At 35.6% G+C, this 16,679-nt stretch overlaps 1 protein-coding gene and 1 pseudogene across 2 annotated transcripts in view; one reads left to right on the top strand and one right to left on the bottom strand.

Moving 5' to 3' along the window:
• FUT8 (fucosyltransferase 8) overlaps positions 1-16,679 on the top strand; it is a 327,874-nt gene that overhangs the window by 44,323 nt on the left and 266,872 nt on the right. For both annotated transcript variants that reach the window (XM_044918092.1, XM_044918090.1), the window contains exon 2: positions 4,772-4,869. The gene's annotated coding sequence lies outside the window, so the exon portion shown is untranslated. The remainder of the gene's footprint in view (positions 1-4,771; positions 4,870-16,679) is intronic.
• LOC110571710 lies at positions 235-2,900 on the bottom strand (annotated as a pseudogene).

Genomic DNA, 16,679 nt, shown 5'->3' with positions numbered 1-16,679 from the left:
AAAAGCAATGCTTGCATTCTAGTGGCAACATTACTACTTCTGTTACATAGTACAGTGGATACCAGAACTACAAAGGCAGGAGGTGTAAGTAAATTTTATTAGGAAGGGAAGTTGTCAACTTAAATAGCAGCAAATGATTGAATAAGGAAACTTCTGTTGTCATAGACATACAAGACCTCCATCATATACAGGATACAGGAGGCATTTCTGTTTGTGTTATCTAGCCCAGAAATGTCAAATGCTTTTCCATTTAATCTCATACTTCTGGATTCCTACCAAAAAGGAATACATTAAGAGCATGGAAAAGTTGCTTACTAAAAGGAAACCCTCGAAAAAAGTAAGAGAGAGAAAATAGCAATTAAGTTATGTAGAATACTCTTTAAGTGATAATTAACTACATTTTCATATCTTCACAGTAATACAAAACCCAATAACTTGCAGAACTGGTTCAGATTACTTAAATACCAGATACGTTTTTAGTCCTCTACATAAATGTTTAGAAGTTACTTACATTTATATGAAATGAAGCTATTAATACTTTTCTACAGCAGTAACTGCACACCAGGAAGGCCAAGGCAAACACAAATCAAGGAATGGAGTTTTCCCAAAGCTGCAGTGTGAAGAGAGTATAAACATTTGATTCCATACACATGAATGGGTTTCTTTGCTATAGGAAATTCAAATGGAATAAGGAATGGAGATGTGTAAAAAGGTTTCTTAAGGGGGAGAAGGATGACTGCCTGTATGCACCTAAGTTTTCTGCCCCTTCTGCAGCATCATATTCTTCTCCTGCACTGTCTGATGTCCATAATGTTAGGTTGTCTCTAAGCAACTGCATGATGAAGGTGCTGTCTTTGGATGAGGCTTCATTCACTGTAATAAGTTCTGAAGTGGCCTCATCAAAAGCCATTTTAGCTAATGTGTAGGCAAGCTTGGATTACTAAGGATTTTACAGTGAAACACAGAAAAGTTAAGAGCCAGCCTCAGGCAGATTGGGTGTGTGGGTTGCATCTCTTTTCTTGCTTATATCAAAAGCCTCTTGGTAAGCAACTTGGGAATTACCTATCATTTGTTTTTGATCTTGACCACCTGCAACTTCAGCAACGTGCTGTGGGTAATCTTTCCTCATTTTTAGGTAGAAGACCTTACTCTCTAGATTAATTGCATTGGCTGTTAAATATGCATCCAACAAATAGCTTTTTATTATTTTTGATTACTGGGTCCTGTTTGTTCTTTGTGCTCAGCTGGTATTTGCCTATTTCACTTTCATGGTTATTGTTCTTTTCTACCACGTATTATGCATTTATTATATGCTTTAGGATAACTTATTAATGTATGAGTGGTGTTAATTGAATACATCTAATTTTTGGAAAATGTCAGCATTCGGTGCTGTCACAAAATTAATCTAGGTCGTAGCTCCCCTTCAAAATAATTAAAATAGTGCTTCCGGCCAAGTTGGACCAATAGGGATTAGTATCCTTCCACCCTAAAAAAACTAACTGGATTAAAGATATGAAACAACAGTTTCTAAGATATTTGCTATCAGGCAGCAAACGACTTTGATCCCTGAGCGACAGGAAATAAATTAAGTGAGACTTAAGAATGCTCTAGCCTGGAGAGAGTTTCTAGGCATGGAGCAGGTCAGTAGAACCCAGGAGGAATCAAGAAATCTTCCTGAGTGGAAGAGAAGGAGCTGGGAGGCTGTGGGGAGCCAAGGCAGCTGGAGTTCACAGGGCAGAATATCAAAGAGAGAGCTGCAAGAGAATTTCCAAGAATTCAGTTGAGTACTAATCAGTGAGGTTCCTTTCAAGAATTCAGTTGAGTACTAATCAGTGCATGCCTGTGAGGAAACTACTTGAGGCTAGGAAGAGCCACTCAAAAGGAATTGAAGGAACAATACAATACTCATAGCTCACATACAATACCAGGAATAGAGCCCCGAATCTATCAGAGTAGAAAATCTTATTCACTGAGGTAAAGCATCTTCAGCATTCTAGTTGTCATTTTTAGATGTTTGGGTTGGGTCTTTTTTTCTGTCTTTACTGAAAATATAGTCAACCTTTTTTCTAGCTTCTAGAACATATGGGATTTATAACAACTTTTAATGTCCTAGTTTCCTAATCCTATCAACTGTGTCATGTCCAGGCTGGTTTTGATTGATATTTTTACTCATTATGGCTGTATTTTCTTTTTCTTAATCTTTTTTTTTTTTTTTTTTTAAACCTGCTTGGAAATCAGTTGATGCTTGTCAGGCATGTAAAAGCAGACATTGTAAATTTACCTTGTTGGGTGCAGATATTTTTGTATTCCTATAAATATTCTTGAAACTTTTTCTGGAATGTATTGAAGTTACTTGGAAAGTATTTGATCCTGTAAGGTATTGCTTTTAATCTTTGTTAAGTGGGGCCATTTAATCTAATTGCCCCACTACTGAGGCAGAACCTTTTTGAGTACTTTACCTGATGCCCTGTGAATAATGAGGTTTTCCATTTGGCTAATCATCTGGTTACAGATGTTAAATTGAGGATCTGGTTGTTCCTTCAAGGTTTGTTTTTAAGTTCTTTTGGGATCATTAGAGAGTAGTCTTTATTCTAGGACTGATTTTTAGCCATGCTGAGGTCTCTGCTTATTGCCCAGAGTATACAAAGTCTTTCTGTACTCTGGTTGGATGGCACCTCCAATGTCTCCAGCTCTGTTTGAACCTTGCATTGTTCTTTTGTGTGTGTGTGTGTGTGTGTGTTTTTTTTTTTTTTTTTTTAAGCTCTTCAGCAGTTGCTTTTTGCCTGGCCTTGTGGAATTTCATTCTAAGTGTATGTAGATTAGTATTAAGTTAGAATCAAGTGGACCCCTACCTTGATGTCTAGAGCTTTTTTCTGCATAACCCCTCCTCTCTGGTACATTATTCCGGTAATTCCTGTCACCTATACCTTACTGAACTTATATCTTTGTCTTTTCAAGTTAAGTAGATTGCTGTGCTATCCTTTGACTCTCCCTGCCTACAGTGGTGTTTAGAACATGTCTCTTGGTAGAAAGTCAAGATGTTCATAGGGCTTATCTAGCTTGTTTTCTTCTCCCATGGAATGCAGATCTACACTAATTATTGTCCCATGTCCATAAACTGTTTGTCGTATGTTTTGTCTAGTTTTGTAGTTGTTTACTGTCTGAGGGTAAATCTGGTACCAGTTACTCCATAATAGCTAGAAGCGTAAGTCCTAAGCTACTGGATTATTGCGGGAAGTTGGTAAAGACTTTTGGGTGAAGTTACAGGAAAGAATAACGAGCTTTGGCTGATATTTATAGTTAATGGCCATTTAGGAATTGTTTACAGACCCCTGGAGTAGTTGACTTAGCAGTGGTTTGTCTTTTTCAACTAGATCTAGCAGATGGGATAATGTAAATAGTAAAGCACTATACAAATATGCTTACTATTTTTAGCTTAGAGTAATTTATTGGGTGTTCTTATTAATAAGCTGTTCTGCCTCAGAATAGATTTTTTTTTGGAATTTAAAGTGAAAATAGTTGGATTACCTTTAGGCTGCGGGAGTTGGAGTTGGTGATGATGCCTTCAGTATTATTTCTAATTACCAAAAATTGGTTTCAGTGGGCTTTGATGTCATTGGATAAAGACTGCTTCTCACAATTAGTAATAATGTCAATCCAAAATCTCACGTTGTAACAACAGTAAAGTTGTTGGCAGAAAGACGTATTTCTGAAGATTGTATTGTGTCGCTATATTATTCTTGGGTTTTTGTACTTAGGAACTTGCACATATATATTCAGTGAACATTTGATGTGTGAATCTTTATTAAGACTATTCACTTGTCAACTTTCTGTATGTCAAACATGGTAGTAGATATTAGGGAGGCAAAAGAAATAGTAGATAGGGTCCCTTATCAGAAGATCACATGAGATGGCACATGTATAAGGCAACAACATATTCTAGCAAAGATTAATGGAGTACAGAGTGATTATGTCAGCTCTTAGGGAGAAATGGAGGGGCTCGATTTTGAGAAAATTGATGGATATGCGTTGATTCACTAAGAGGATAAGGGAGAAAAAGTCCCTGTTCTAAAAACAAGGAAAGGTGTGTTACAGGGTGACAGCTGAGAATGACAAAATCGTTCTGTGAAAAACACGAAATTAAGTTGGCTTTAATGGAATTCTCTGTAGAAGATAATCAGAAATTAGGTTGTAGAGCTGATTGTGGTGTGAGGGATGTAGAAGATTTTGAGCATTAGTCTGAAAAGAGAGAGAATTCTGATTGCCCTATATGTTAAAAAGTAGACAAAATTAAAGAATTTTGTGTTCACAAAGTAAGTTTTATAGGTGCTGACTTATTTTAAAATAAACTGTGAAGCAAATTAAGACACTGAGTGTTACTGTGTTTGATTACAATAAAGTAAAAACCCATTCTTTATTGGGATTTGAAAAACACTGCTTACAGAAGTGAATATGTAAAAGTTTTACATGGGGGCGCCTGGGTGGCTCAGTCAGTTAAGCATCTGCCTTCGGCTCAGATCATGATCCCAGGGTCCTGGGAACAAGCCCTGTGTTGGGCTCCCTGCCCAGTGGGGAGCTGACTTCTCCCTCTGCCCCTCCCCCTACTCTCTCTCTCTCAAATAAATAAATAAAATCTTTTTTAAAAAGTGAAAGTTTTACATGTTATGACATAAGGGGAAAAAAAGGAATTTTTTAAACGGTATAATAACTGAAGGTACTCTAACTGAACTTTGAGTGGGGCTGAATTTCATTTGTTTGTTTGTTGTTCCAGGTTGCTGCTTTTGCTAAGAGACCACTCATGACCCAGGTGGTATTTTCATTCAAGATAAAGTGTTCTATTGCCTTTATTGATTAACTGAACAAATTCAGGTTAGTATATTTTGTGGACAGCATTTCCCTGTTCTAATTATAAGTTAATATGTTGAGAAATGGATAATTTTGTGTTTAAAGCTATGTATGTACATGGCAGTGAATTAGAAAGACCAAGTCAGTCTAAACTCTATTGAATTATGTATCAGTTAACAGACATTTTTGCCCTACCTACTATGTATAATCTGTAGTGCATAAAATAAAAAAAAATGTTTTACTCCTTGTTTAATAGCTTTGTACTTTAAGAGGCTGGATAAAAACAAATTGTGGCTGAATATGGTACATTGTACTTTTGGCATTATTTTGTGACATATTTAGTGCTGAAAATAAACAACTCATCTTAGAGCTTTTGGACATTTTTGTAGCTGAATTTTAAAGGATTGATTGTTGTCCAGATTTTAGTCATACATTAAAATTATTGTTTTTAGTGTTCAGTCTATGAGTTTTGATAAATATATACTCATCCCCATAATCTTGTAAATTCACTCATGTTGTCTCTTCGTAGTCAACCTCTTTCCTCTCAACTCCTAGCAACCACTGATCTGTTTTTTGTCCCTATAGTCTACCTTTTCTGATATGTCATTTAAATAGAATAATTTAGTATGTAGCTTTTAAAATCTAGCTTCTTTCACTTAGCATAATGCATTTGGATTCATTCATGTTGTGTGTACTAGTAATTTGTTCTTTTTTTTTTAATTGCTGAGCTGTGTTCTACCATATGGGGATATACCATAGTTGTTTTATCCATTCACCACTTTATGGACATTTCGGGAGTTTCCAGTTTTGGGTGATTATTTTAGTCATACTTTTTTTCTTTTTTTTTTGTGATAAAATACTTATATATAACATAATATTTATAACAAAATACATAACATAATATTTACCATCTTAGCCATTTCTTTGAAGAATTTATTTAAGGGAGAGAGAGATTGAGAGAGAGCACCAGAGAGGGGAGGGTGAGAGGGAGAAGCAGATTCCCTGCTGAGCAGGGATCCTGACTTGGGGCTCTATCCCAGGACCCTGGGATTATGACCTGAGCCGAAGGCAGATGTTTAACCGACTGAGCCACCCAGGTGCCCCCCCCATCTTAGCCATTTTTAAGTGTACAGTTCAGTGGTATTAAGTACATTCACTTTGCTATGCAGTCATCACACCATCCATTCCCATAACTCTTTTCATCTTGTAAAATTGAAACTATATACCTTTTAAACAATAACTCCCCATCTCTGTTCCCTCCAGCTCCTGGAAAGTGGTATTGTATTTTGTCTTTGTGAATTTGACTCTAAGTAATTCATATGAAGAGAGTCATATATAGCATTTGTCTTTTTGTGGCTGGCTTATTTCACTTAGCATAATGTCCTTGAGGTTCATCCGTGTTGTAGCATAGCACAGAATTTCTCTTCTTTTTAAAGCTGAATAATATTCCATTGTATGTATATACTTCATTTTGCTTACCTACTTATTGGTTGTTGGACATGGGTTGCTTCCACATTTTAGCTATTGTAAATAATGTGGCTATGAACATGAGTGTACAAATATTTCTTCAAGACCCCGTTTTTAGTTCTTTTGGGTATATATATATATTCAGAAATGGAATTGCTAGATCATATGGTAATTCTATTTTTAATTTTTTGAGGAACCACCATACTTTTTTCTACAGCAGCTTTACCATTTTACATTCTAATCAGCAGTGCACAAGGGTTTTAGTTTCTCTACCTCCTTGCCAACAATTGTTATTTTCTGTTTTTTGATAGTAACCATCTTAATGGGTGTGAAATTGTAGGGGTTTTTGTGTGTGTGTGTGTAGCGTTTTGATTTGCATTTCCCTAATGAACATCTTTTTATGGGCTTATTGGCCATTTGTATATCTTCTTTGGGACAATGTCTATTCATGTCTTTTTTCTAATTTTGAATTGGGTTGTTTGTTTTTTGTTGTTGAGGCTTAGGAGTTCTCTGTATATTCTGGATAGTAATCCCTTATCAGATACATGTTACAAGTATTTTCTCCAGTCTGTAGGTTGCCTTTTTACTTCATGGATGTTATCTTTTGATGCACAAAAGTTTTAGTTTTCTTGAAGTCCAGCTTGTCTATTTTTCCTTTCTTTCTTTCCCCCTATGCCTTTAGTGTCATATCCAAGAAATCATTGGTAAATTCAATATCATGAAGCTTTTGTCCTATGTTTTCTTCTAAGAGTTTTATTATTTTAGGTCCTACACTTAGGTACTTGATACATTTTGAGTTAATTTTTGTATATATGTTAGGTAGGGGTCCAGCTTCATTCTTTTGCATGTGGATATTCAGTTTTCCCAGCACCATTTATTGAAAAGACTGTCCTTTTCCCCCATTTAATGTTATTGGCACTCTTGTCAAAAATCATGACCATATATGTGAGGGTTTATTTCTAGGCTCTCTATTCCATTGGTCCATATGTCTGTTTTTGTGGCAGCACTATACTGTTTTTGTTGTTGTTTTTTTAAAGTTTTTATTCATTTATTTGAGAGAGAGAAAACACAAGTGGGGGGAGGGGCAGGGGGAGAGGGAGAAGCGGACTCCCAGCTGAGCAGGGAGCCCAACACAGGGCTGGATCCCAGGGCTCTGGGATCATGACCTGAGCTGAAGGCAGATGCTTAACTGACTGAGCCACCCAGGTGCCCCAACACCACACTGTTTTGATTACTGTAGCTTTATAGCAAAATTTGAAATCAGGAAATGTGAGTCCTCCAGTTTTTCTGTTCTTTTTCAAGATTGTTTTGGCTCTTTGGGATCCCTTGAGATTTCATACGAATTTTAGTGTGGGTTTTTCTATATCAGAAAAAAATGTGATTGGGGTTTATCAGAAAAAAATGTGATTGAGGTTTTGATCAGTGTTGCATGGAATCTGTTGATTTCTTTGGTTAGTGTGACATTTTAACAATATTAAGTCTTCAATGTTACTAACATGGGATGTGTTTCCATTTATGTCGTCTTTAATTTCTTTCATCAATGTTTTGTAGTTTTCATTGTACAAGTCTTTTGCCTTCTTGGTTAAGTTAATTCGTAAGTATTTTATTCTTTTTGATGCTGTTAATGGAATTCTTTTTGTAATTGTCTTTTCAGATTGTTCATAGTGTGTAGAAATGTTTGTTTTTGTATGTTGATTTTGTATCCTATTTTGATGAATTCATTTATTAGTTGTAAGAGCTTTTTTGTGGAGTCTTTAGGGTTTTTTTTTTAACATATAAGATCATATTATCTGCAAATAAATAATTTTACTTTGTCCATTTCAGTTTGGATGCCTTGAATTTTTTTTTTTTCTTGCCAAATTGCTCTGGCTAGAGCTACCAGTACTATATTGAATAGACGTGGGGAAAGTGGACTTCCTTTTCCTTGTTCCTGATCTTAGAGGAATAGTTTTCAGTCTTTCAACATTGAGTATGATGATTGCTGTGGGTTTTTCATATATGGCTTATATTATGTTGAGGTAGTTTCCTTCTGTTGCTTTTTTCTTGAGTGTTTTCATCAGGAGAGGGTATTGAATTTTATCAAATGCTTTTTTTTTTTTTTTTTTTTACATCAATTGAGATGATCATGTGGGTTTTTCTTTCATTTTGTTGATGTAGCGTATTACATTGATCAATTTTCATATGTTGAACAATCCTTGCATTCCAGGAATAAATCCCACTTGGTGATGGTGTGTAAATCCTTTTAATATGAAGTTATACATTTTAAAAATAAAAATGTCATTGTATTAATAGAATGTTTATTAGTAGAATTATTAATAGAATGTTTTATTAATAGAATTTATTAATAGAATGTTATTTGTTGTTGTTAAAGAAACCATGATGATTTTACTGTTGCTTTTTTTGGGCTGGGGTTGCATTTCTTTTAAAAAGCATTAAAGCTGGGGTGCCTGGGTGGCTCAGTTGGTTAAGTGACTGCCTTCGGCTCAGGTCATGATCCTGGAGTCCCTGGATCGAGTCCTGCATCGGGCTCTCTGCTCGGCAGGGAGTCTGCTTCGTCCTCTGACCCTATCCCCTCTCATGTGTTCTCTCTCTCAAATAAATAAATAAAATCTTAAAAAAAAAAAAAAAGCATTAAAGCATAACCAAATAATTTTTTTTAACAGATCTTGTGGGTAGGGGAAGAGACCTGCAATTTATGATTACTTTGAGTATATAAAGAGAGGGGATGCAAAATTGTTAGAAATGGGGTATATTGGATCTTGCGGTGTTTCTTGACTATTGAAAAATCATGTTGCTTTCTTAGAGCAGAAATGTACAGATAGGCTTGTATAGTTAACCCTCATATAGGTTAGGTATAGGAGGGTAGCTCCGAAACCTATCTGTTTAGAAAAGTCAAGTAAATTTTAAGAATTTTCTTATATTAGAAATCGTACTTATTCTTTTTTTTTTTTTTTTTAGATGGCAAAGGCTGGGCATGAAAAGTCAGTTTAAACTTTCTTGAATGAATATCTGGGTTGGAAGTGATGGAAACTGTCCTGCCTTGGGGAAATTAGTAATATAAAAATTAGCTATGGGATGTTCTCAAACGGTTTTGATTATTTATAAGGATTATCTGGTTCATTATGTGCTACAGAAATAAAAATGTCTTGAGCAAAATATTATGCTCTGACTCAGAATATTGCTTTAAATTCCAGCTCCTCAGCCTGGAGATTAAGAGTCACTGCAACTTTGAACTGTTCTCTTGTTTCTGAATATTTTAGATAAATTATATGACTTGCATAGTGTCTCTATAGATAAAATAATATGTTATATTGTGTTCACAGGGAACATTTCCAAAATAGGTAAAACATTTTAGGCAGAGTCAGAGCATTATAGAGATATTCCCGAGAGAGCAATTATTTGGTCATTGGGTAAATATGACACAGAGTCAAAGACTGTGCTCAGAAGTCATGATTTCTTCAGACTTGAGCTATTCTTTTCATGTCATGTTAATTATATAAGTTATCTGGCATAACTTTTTAATACAGCATCAAAGACATTATAACTGAAAGCCAAATATTAGGAAAGGGATGGACAACTAGCATGTAGGAACACAGATTCCATTTGTCAAAGAGCATAGTAAAAAAAAAAATTTTTTTGAAGTTTTTTTCTCCTTTTCTTTCTTTCCTTTTTTTTTTTTTGAGAGAGAGAGAGAGAGAGAGTGCGTGCTTGTAAGCAGGGGGTATGGGGCAGAGGGAGAGGTAGAGAAAGACCTTAAGCAGGCTTAGTGTGGAGCCGGACTCGGGGCTTGATCTCATGACCCTGAGATCATGACCTGAGCCAAAATCAAGAGTTGGACACTGAACTGACTGAGCCACCCAGGCACCCTGAGCATAGTATAAATTTTTAAGGCAAATACCATATATTTCCCAAAATTTATTAGGATTTTGGGTACATACATACTTTTGAGCTCTCAAATAGATGACTGAGCTTTTTTAAAAATACTTTTTAATTTTTAATTTAAATATAGTTGACATACTAATTTTAGGTGTAGAACATAGTGATTCAACAATTATGTATGTTATGAAATGCTCACCTTTCACCATACAAATGTATTACAATATTATTGACTGCATTCCCCATCCTGTGACTTATTTATTTTGTAACTGGAAGTTTGTACCTCTTAATCCCTTTCATCTATTTTGTCTATACCCCCACCTCTCTGGCAGCTATCAGTTTGTTCTCTGTGTTTATGAGTCTGTTTCTTTTGTTTGTTTTGTTTTTTAGATTCTATATCTAAATTAAATCATGCAGTGTTTGTCTTTTTCCGTCTGAATTATTTCACTTAGCATAGGACCCTCCATCCATGTTTCATGAATGTCAAGATTTCATTATTTTTTATGGCTGAGTAATATTCATTGTGTATATATATCCCATCTTTATCCATTCATCTGTCAGCGGACACTTAACATTGCTTCCATATCTTGGCTATTGTAAATAATCCTGCAGTAAACATATGGGTGCATATATCTTTTTGAATTAGTGTGTTTGTTTTCTGTAGATAAATACCCAGAAGTGGAATTGCTGTGTTGTATGGTGTTTCTATTTTTAATTTTTTGAGAAACCTCCATATTGTTTCCCATAGTGGCTGCACTGGTTTACAATCCCACCAACAGTGTACAAGGTTCCCTTTCCTCCATATCCTCATCAACACCTGTTTTTTCTTGTTTTTTTGATACTAGCCATTCTGACTGCTATAAGGTGATATCTCACTGTGGTTTTGATTTGCATTTCTCTGATGACTAGTGATATTCATGTTTCTGTTGATTGTATATTTTCTTTCAGGTGGTCTGCCCATTTTTAATTGGATTGTTTGTTTTTTTTTGGTGTTGAGTTGTATGAGTTCTTCATACATTTTGGATATTAGTCCCTTATTAGATTTATCATTTGCAAGTATCTGCTTCCATTCTGGCTTTTCATTTTGTTCATAGTTTTTTTTTGTTTTTTGTTTTTTTGTTTTTTTTTTTTTGCTGTGCAAAAGTTTTTTGATTTGATGTAATCCCAATTGTTTATTTTCACTTTTGTTTTCCTTATTGCTAAGGAAAAATATTGCTAAGGCCAATGTCCAAGAGATCATTGTCTGTTTTTTTTTTTTTTCTCTTAAGTTTTATGGTTTCAGGTATTACATTGAGACCTTTAATCCATTTTGAGTTTATTTTTGTATATGGTATAAGAAAGTGATACAGTTTCATTTTTTTGCATGCTGCTGTCTCCTTGTCCCAACACCACGTACTGAAGAGATTGTCTTTTCCCCATTGTGTAGTCTTGCCTCCTTTGTCATAGATTAATTGACCATTTAAGTGCGTGTTTATTTCTGGGCTCTCCATTCTTTTCCATTGATTGATGTATCTCTTTTTGGGCTGTTTGATTACTGTTTTGATTACTGCAGCTTTGTAGTACAGTTTGAAATCTGGGATTGTGATACCTCCAGCTTGCTTGCTTGCTTGCTTTCTCTTTCTCTCTTTCTCTCTTTCCCTCCCTCCCTCCTCCCCCTCTCCTCCCCCCTTGCTCTCCCTCCTCTTCCTTCCCCTCCCTCCCTCCCTCCTTCTCTCTCTTCCTTCCTCCCTTCCTCCCTTCCTTCCTTTTTTATTTTTTTAAAGATTTTTTTATTTTTAAGTAATCTCTACACCCAACATGGGGCTCATATTTACAACCCCCCCAGATCAAGAGTCTCATGCTCCACCGACTGAACCAGCCAGGCACCCTTCCTCTAGCTTTGTTCTTTCTCAAGATCATTTTGGGTTAGATGATTGAGCTTCTTGTCAGCAGTGATTGTTTGAGATTTTGGTGTTTTCTGAAGGAAGTATTCCTATAGCAAGTATTACTGAATGAATTAGTCTCACCCATCCATGGGCTACTTAGAGTTCATTAGAGTACCATGCATCTGTGGTGGATTCTCCAAGATCGACAGGGCAAGAAGTAGGAAGTGAGTTTTCTGAAAGCCTGAGAAAATGGAACCCAACAGAATGGTAAAACTGGTACTTCTCACAGAATTTTTACACAAAATGGGCCTTGAGGAACATTTAGTCCAATGCCTGTAGTTTTTTTGTAAATGGGAAAATGGAGCCCTGGAGAGATGGGGTGATATGCTTTTAGTCACATAGCTAGCTGGAGACTAGTAGTGTAGTGGCTCATTTTACTCATTACCCTGCCTTTCTTGATCCTGGGATTGTTACTTGACGTAAGGGTAGGGATAAAGTTAAATTGCTCAATTTAAAATTGTTTACAAAATTCAGTTTTAATTTTTTTCAGTTGACTTTAAGTTAGAACAGGTCACTATTGAAATGGTATGAGATACAATCTTAATTTCCAAACAGATGCAGAAAAATATGCTGATGTTCAGATATATCTAGAGAAATCTAACAAATTATTTTTAACTACCTCAAAACATTTTTATGTAGATTAATTTAAAAGTATAAAATTTAAATGACACCTCTGTTTTCATAAATATGGACCTCAGATTTTTTTGGTTTTTAACTTTAAGCATCTTAAAATAATGGGTTATACTCTGCTCTGGAGGATTTCACTAATAAACGTTTACAGGTATAATTATTAGCAAAGTTCAGAACTACCAGTTTCCTTTTTCTCATGAGCACTACCAAGCCTAGAAAATTAGCAAAAAAAACCCCAAAACAAACAACAACAACAACAACAACAACAAAACTTGTTCAAGATACTATTTTAGAAATGGAACATTTTAAAATAAAGTAACATTTAAGTATTTATTTTTAGATATTTGATGTATGGGCATATTAAGAGATTGTGACTCAGTTGAAGTGGTTTTAGTTATACAGAAAGTATACCTCTTTGCTCTAATTTTTTTCTCCTGTATCATCTTCTATTCATTATACTATACTAATTTCATTCTGATTTACTAAGAATTTCTAGCCCTTTAGAACAAAGGAGACACCTATTTGGAGACAATTCTGCATGAGTCTTTTGCGTTTCTGCCCATATACTGAGCAGAAGCATTGACAGCTTTTGTTGGGGGCTGTCTTTTCAAGGAAATTTGTATAGCAAACATCCTAGAAAGATAGGAATAGTGTTTTCCAACAGGTTACAGATTTCTTTGCTGTCCAGGATAATCAAGATAATCCCTTTGGGGAAAAAATGGGGCACATTTGCTTGTAAACCTCTTGAAAGAGTGGGGTTTCATAAGCTCATCTTTCTTTTCCTGTAATGCAACCTACTGTGTGTGCAGGCATCATTGGCTCACCTTGTGTTGCCTTTTAAGAATTAGGGCTTGGGGAACCAGTGCAAATGATGATACTCTGGCTACTGCTGCTATTTTGAGTAGTAAGCTGTTCTTTGTCTCTGACCCGGGAGTGTCAGATCTTCTGCCAGGATTATCTGATGCTGAGTTGCCAAATATCATTAACACAACCTATTGATAAAATCAAGCTGAGTTTATTGCTTATTGCCGTGATGGAGAATACCACCTTCAGAGAGCTTTAGTGATATCTTAGAGGGGCAAAGCCAAGGTCAAAATGTGAGAATTTGAAGTTCAGTTTGAGTCTTTAGTGGTGGTGATGGGGCTTGGTTAGGATTGAGTATCATAATAGTATAGAATTGGTAGAAACAGCAAGGAAAGGATTTGAAAATTGTTGATCCTTCCTATTGAAGAGATGATCGGTCTTTCCTGAAGCTTCTGTAATGAACAATCAAGTTATATTCATGCAAGAGTCTCCTGCAATAGTAGAGTTATGCTAATGAGGACATTGGACTAATAAAGTCTCGTTAATATACACCGGAAGATGTACATGTAGGTATATTAACTTCTTAGGGCTGTTATAATAAATTACCACACACTTATGGCTTAAAACAATAGGTTCTAGGGAAGAATTCTTTCTCTTCTAACTTTTGGTATTTATAAGCAATCCTTAGTGTTTTTTGGTTTCTGGTACCATAACTCTAATCTTTACCTCCATCTTCACACGGTGGTCTTCCCTCTGTATCTGTATCCCAAATTTTCCTCTTCTTAAAAGGACTCCAGTCACTGGATTAGGGCCCACCTTAATCCACTATAACCTCATGTTACCTTGATTATATCTGCAAAGACCCTATTTCCAAATAAGGTCACATTGACAATGAATGAATTTTGCGGGGGGACACTATTCAACCCAGTACAAAGATACAAGGGAGTATGTGGTTTCAGTCCTCAGTATCTAGTGTGGCTAGATGATTTTGTTTCTCAGTATCCATGACACTGTGGCAGGCTGACTGCTTAGCTTGCATGTAGGCTAAAATCTCAGACTCTTCAGAGTTCTTGACAACGGGATGATATAGTGGAAAGAATACCAGTATGGAAATCAAGTTGCTTTGGTTCTAGTTTGTACCCTGCTATAACTAGCTTGAGAAAATTACTGTCTTCTCCAGCTATTAGTTTCTCAATGGGTAAAATGGGGAGGTCTGGAAGAAAAGAGGAATGGACCAAATGATATGTATGGACCTTTGTAGGTCTCAGATTCTGAAGTTTGGTAATTGTTGAGTGTCTGCTATATACAATATTGGTAGTAGTTTTGTTAGAGTGACAAAATTAAAAAAGGAAATAGGGTATGATAGATTCTGACTTGTGAATGTGGCCTTATTTATGTTTTGTTTACTTGGGTGAAGATCATTCATGAAGATATTAGGTAAACATGGGGTTAGTCCTGATCTCTCTGACTTAACCATATTTTGTTTTTCAATTTGAATAGTATATTTGGAATGGAGACATTTTTGAAGTCAGTTAATTCACTTGAAGTTAGAAAAATGTGTTGTTGCTACACTATCTCAGCTGAGTTCAGAAAATGAAATAACCTTTTCTGAAGTGAGCATGAGAGTGTAGATCTCCCTTCATTGCTCACATTGCTCTATCATAATATTCCTGCAGTCAAGGGATCTGAGAAACATTCTTACTAGAGAATGTTTACTTACTAGAGAACAGTCTAGTGAGGTGGAGGCTGGTGCTGGAGTTCTAGGTGTGAGAGATTCTTCTTCCATTGGATTTTTCTTACGTTTTGAATAGCTCACTGCAGTATTCTTTGAATAATGTTGAAAATACATAATAATTACTTCATTGACATATTGTGGATACTTAGGAAATTTTTGGTAATACTAAAACCACCTGTGGTTGTGTCTGTGCTTGTTCTTTTCAAGGTACAAATTAATAATGTCTATGTATTGGTGGTAAGTATAGATACAGGTTGAACCAACATCTTTGGATTTGCATTAAAAGTGACTGAAGTGGAAGAAAATGGATTTTTGATTCATCCCATACAGTAGAATTTCAAACCCATCTTCCAGGAAACCCTGGAAATCTCTCAACACTTGAACTTCAAGAATCTTCCAGCATATGGCTCTTTAATTACCGACAAATTTTCCCAGGCCCCTGTTTTCAGGGTGGGTATTTGGATGATTCAGAGATGATCACCAGAGACTGCAACAATGGTGATTTCTTTTCTTTCTTTCTTTCTTTTTTTTTAATTTTAGGAGACCTATTAGAATATAAAATTTGCAATAACACTGTAACAATACTTGAAATAAAATACGTTAAAAAAAAGGGTGCCTCAGTGGCTTAGTTGGTTAAGCATCTGATTCTTGATTTCAGCTCAGGTTATGATCTCAGGGTCTTGAAATCAAGGCAGCCTCCCTGCCTGCTGTCGGGCTCCATGCTCAGTAGGGAGTCTGCTTGAGATTCTCTCCCTCTCCCTCTGACCCACTCCCCTGCTTGCATACACACATGTGCTCTCTCTCTCTCTCAAATAAATAAATCTTTAAAAAACGTTAAAATGATCATAATGTAAAAACTAATATAAATAGATGCTATAATTATGGTAATAAAAATACTTACCTTCTTAATCATATTTTCTGTTCACATTTCCATCCTTCAATGAAAACAGTAGGAGAATGTTGTTACTGTATTTTTTTAATGTGCTGTCCACATCAGTGAAAATAACTTGACCTTTAAAAAGCCAAGATTTTTTTTGACTTGTGGGCCATTCTGATGAATCCTGGAAGGCTTTTTTGGGGCGGGGTGTGTGGGGTGAATATGGTGGATGATGATTCAGATTTGTATAAAACTCTGTTTGGTTGCAGTTTTTCTTCCTCATTTTAGACCTTGAAGTTGGTCTACTAATATTTAACAAGATAATTGGTTGCAGTTTTTCTTCCTCATTTTAGACCTTGAAGTTGGTCTACTAATATTTAACAAGATAAAGTTTCTTCTACTTGCGAGAAATATTTTCTAGTTTCAGAGAATTTTGAATTGGCAAAGATTAGAAAGTAGAGTATGGATATGTTTGATTTATTTTATGGTTTGGAATCTTCACTTTATATGTATTGTTCAT

This window comes from Neomonachus schauinslandi, chromosome 9, assembly GCF_002201575.2.
Source record: "Neomonachus schauinslandi chromosome 9, ASM220157v2, whole genome shotgun sequence".
Lineage (NCBI taxonomy): Eukaryota > Metazoa > Chordata > Mammalia > Carnivora > Phocidae > Neomonachus > Neomonachus schauinslandi.
The sequence above is the reverse complement of the archived record's forward strand: the minus strand, read 5'-3'. Positions and strand labels throughout refer to the sequence as shown.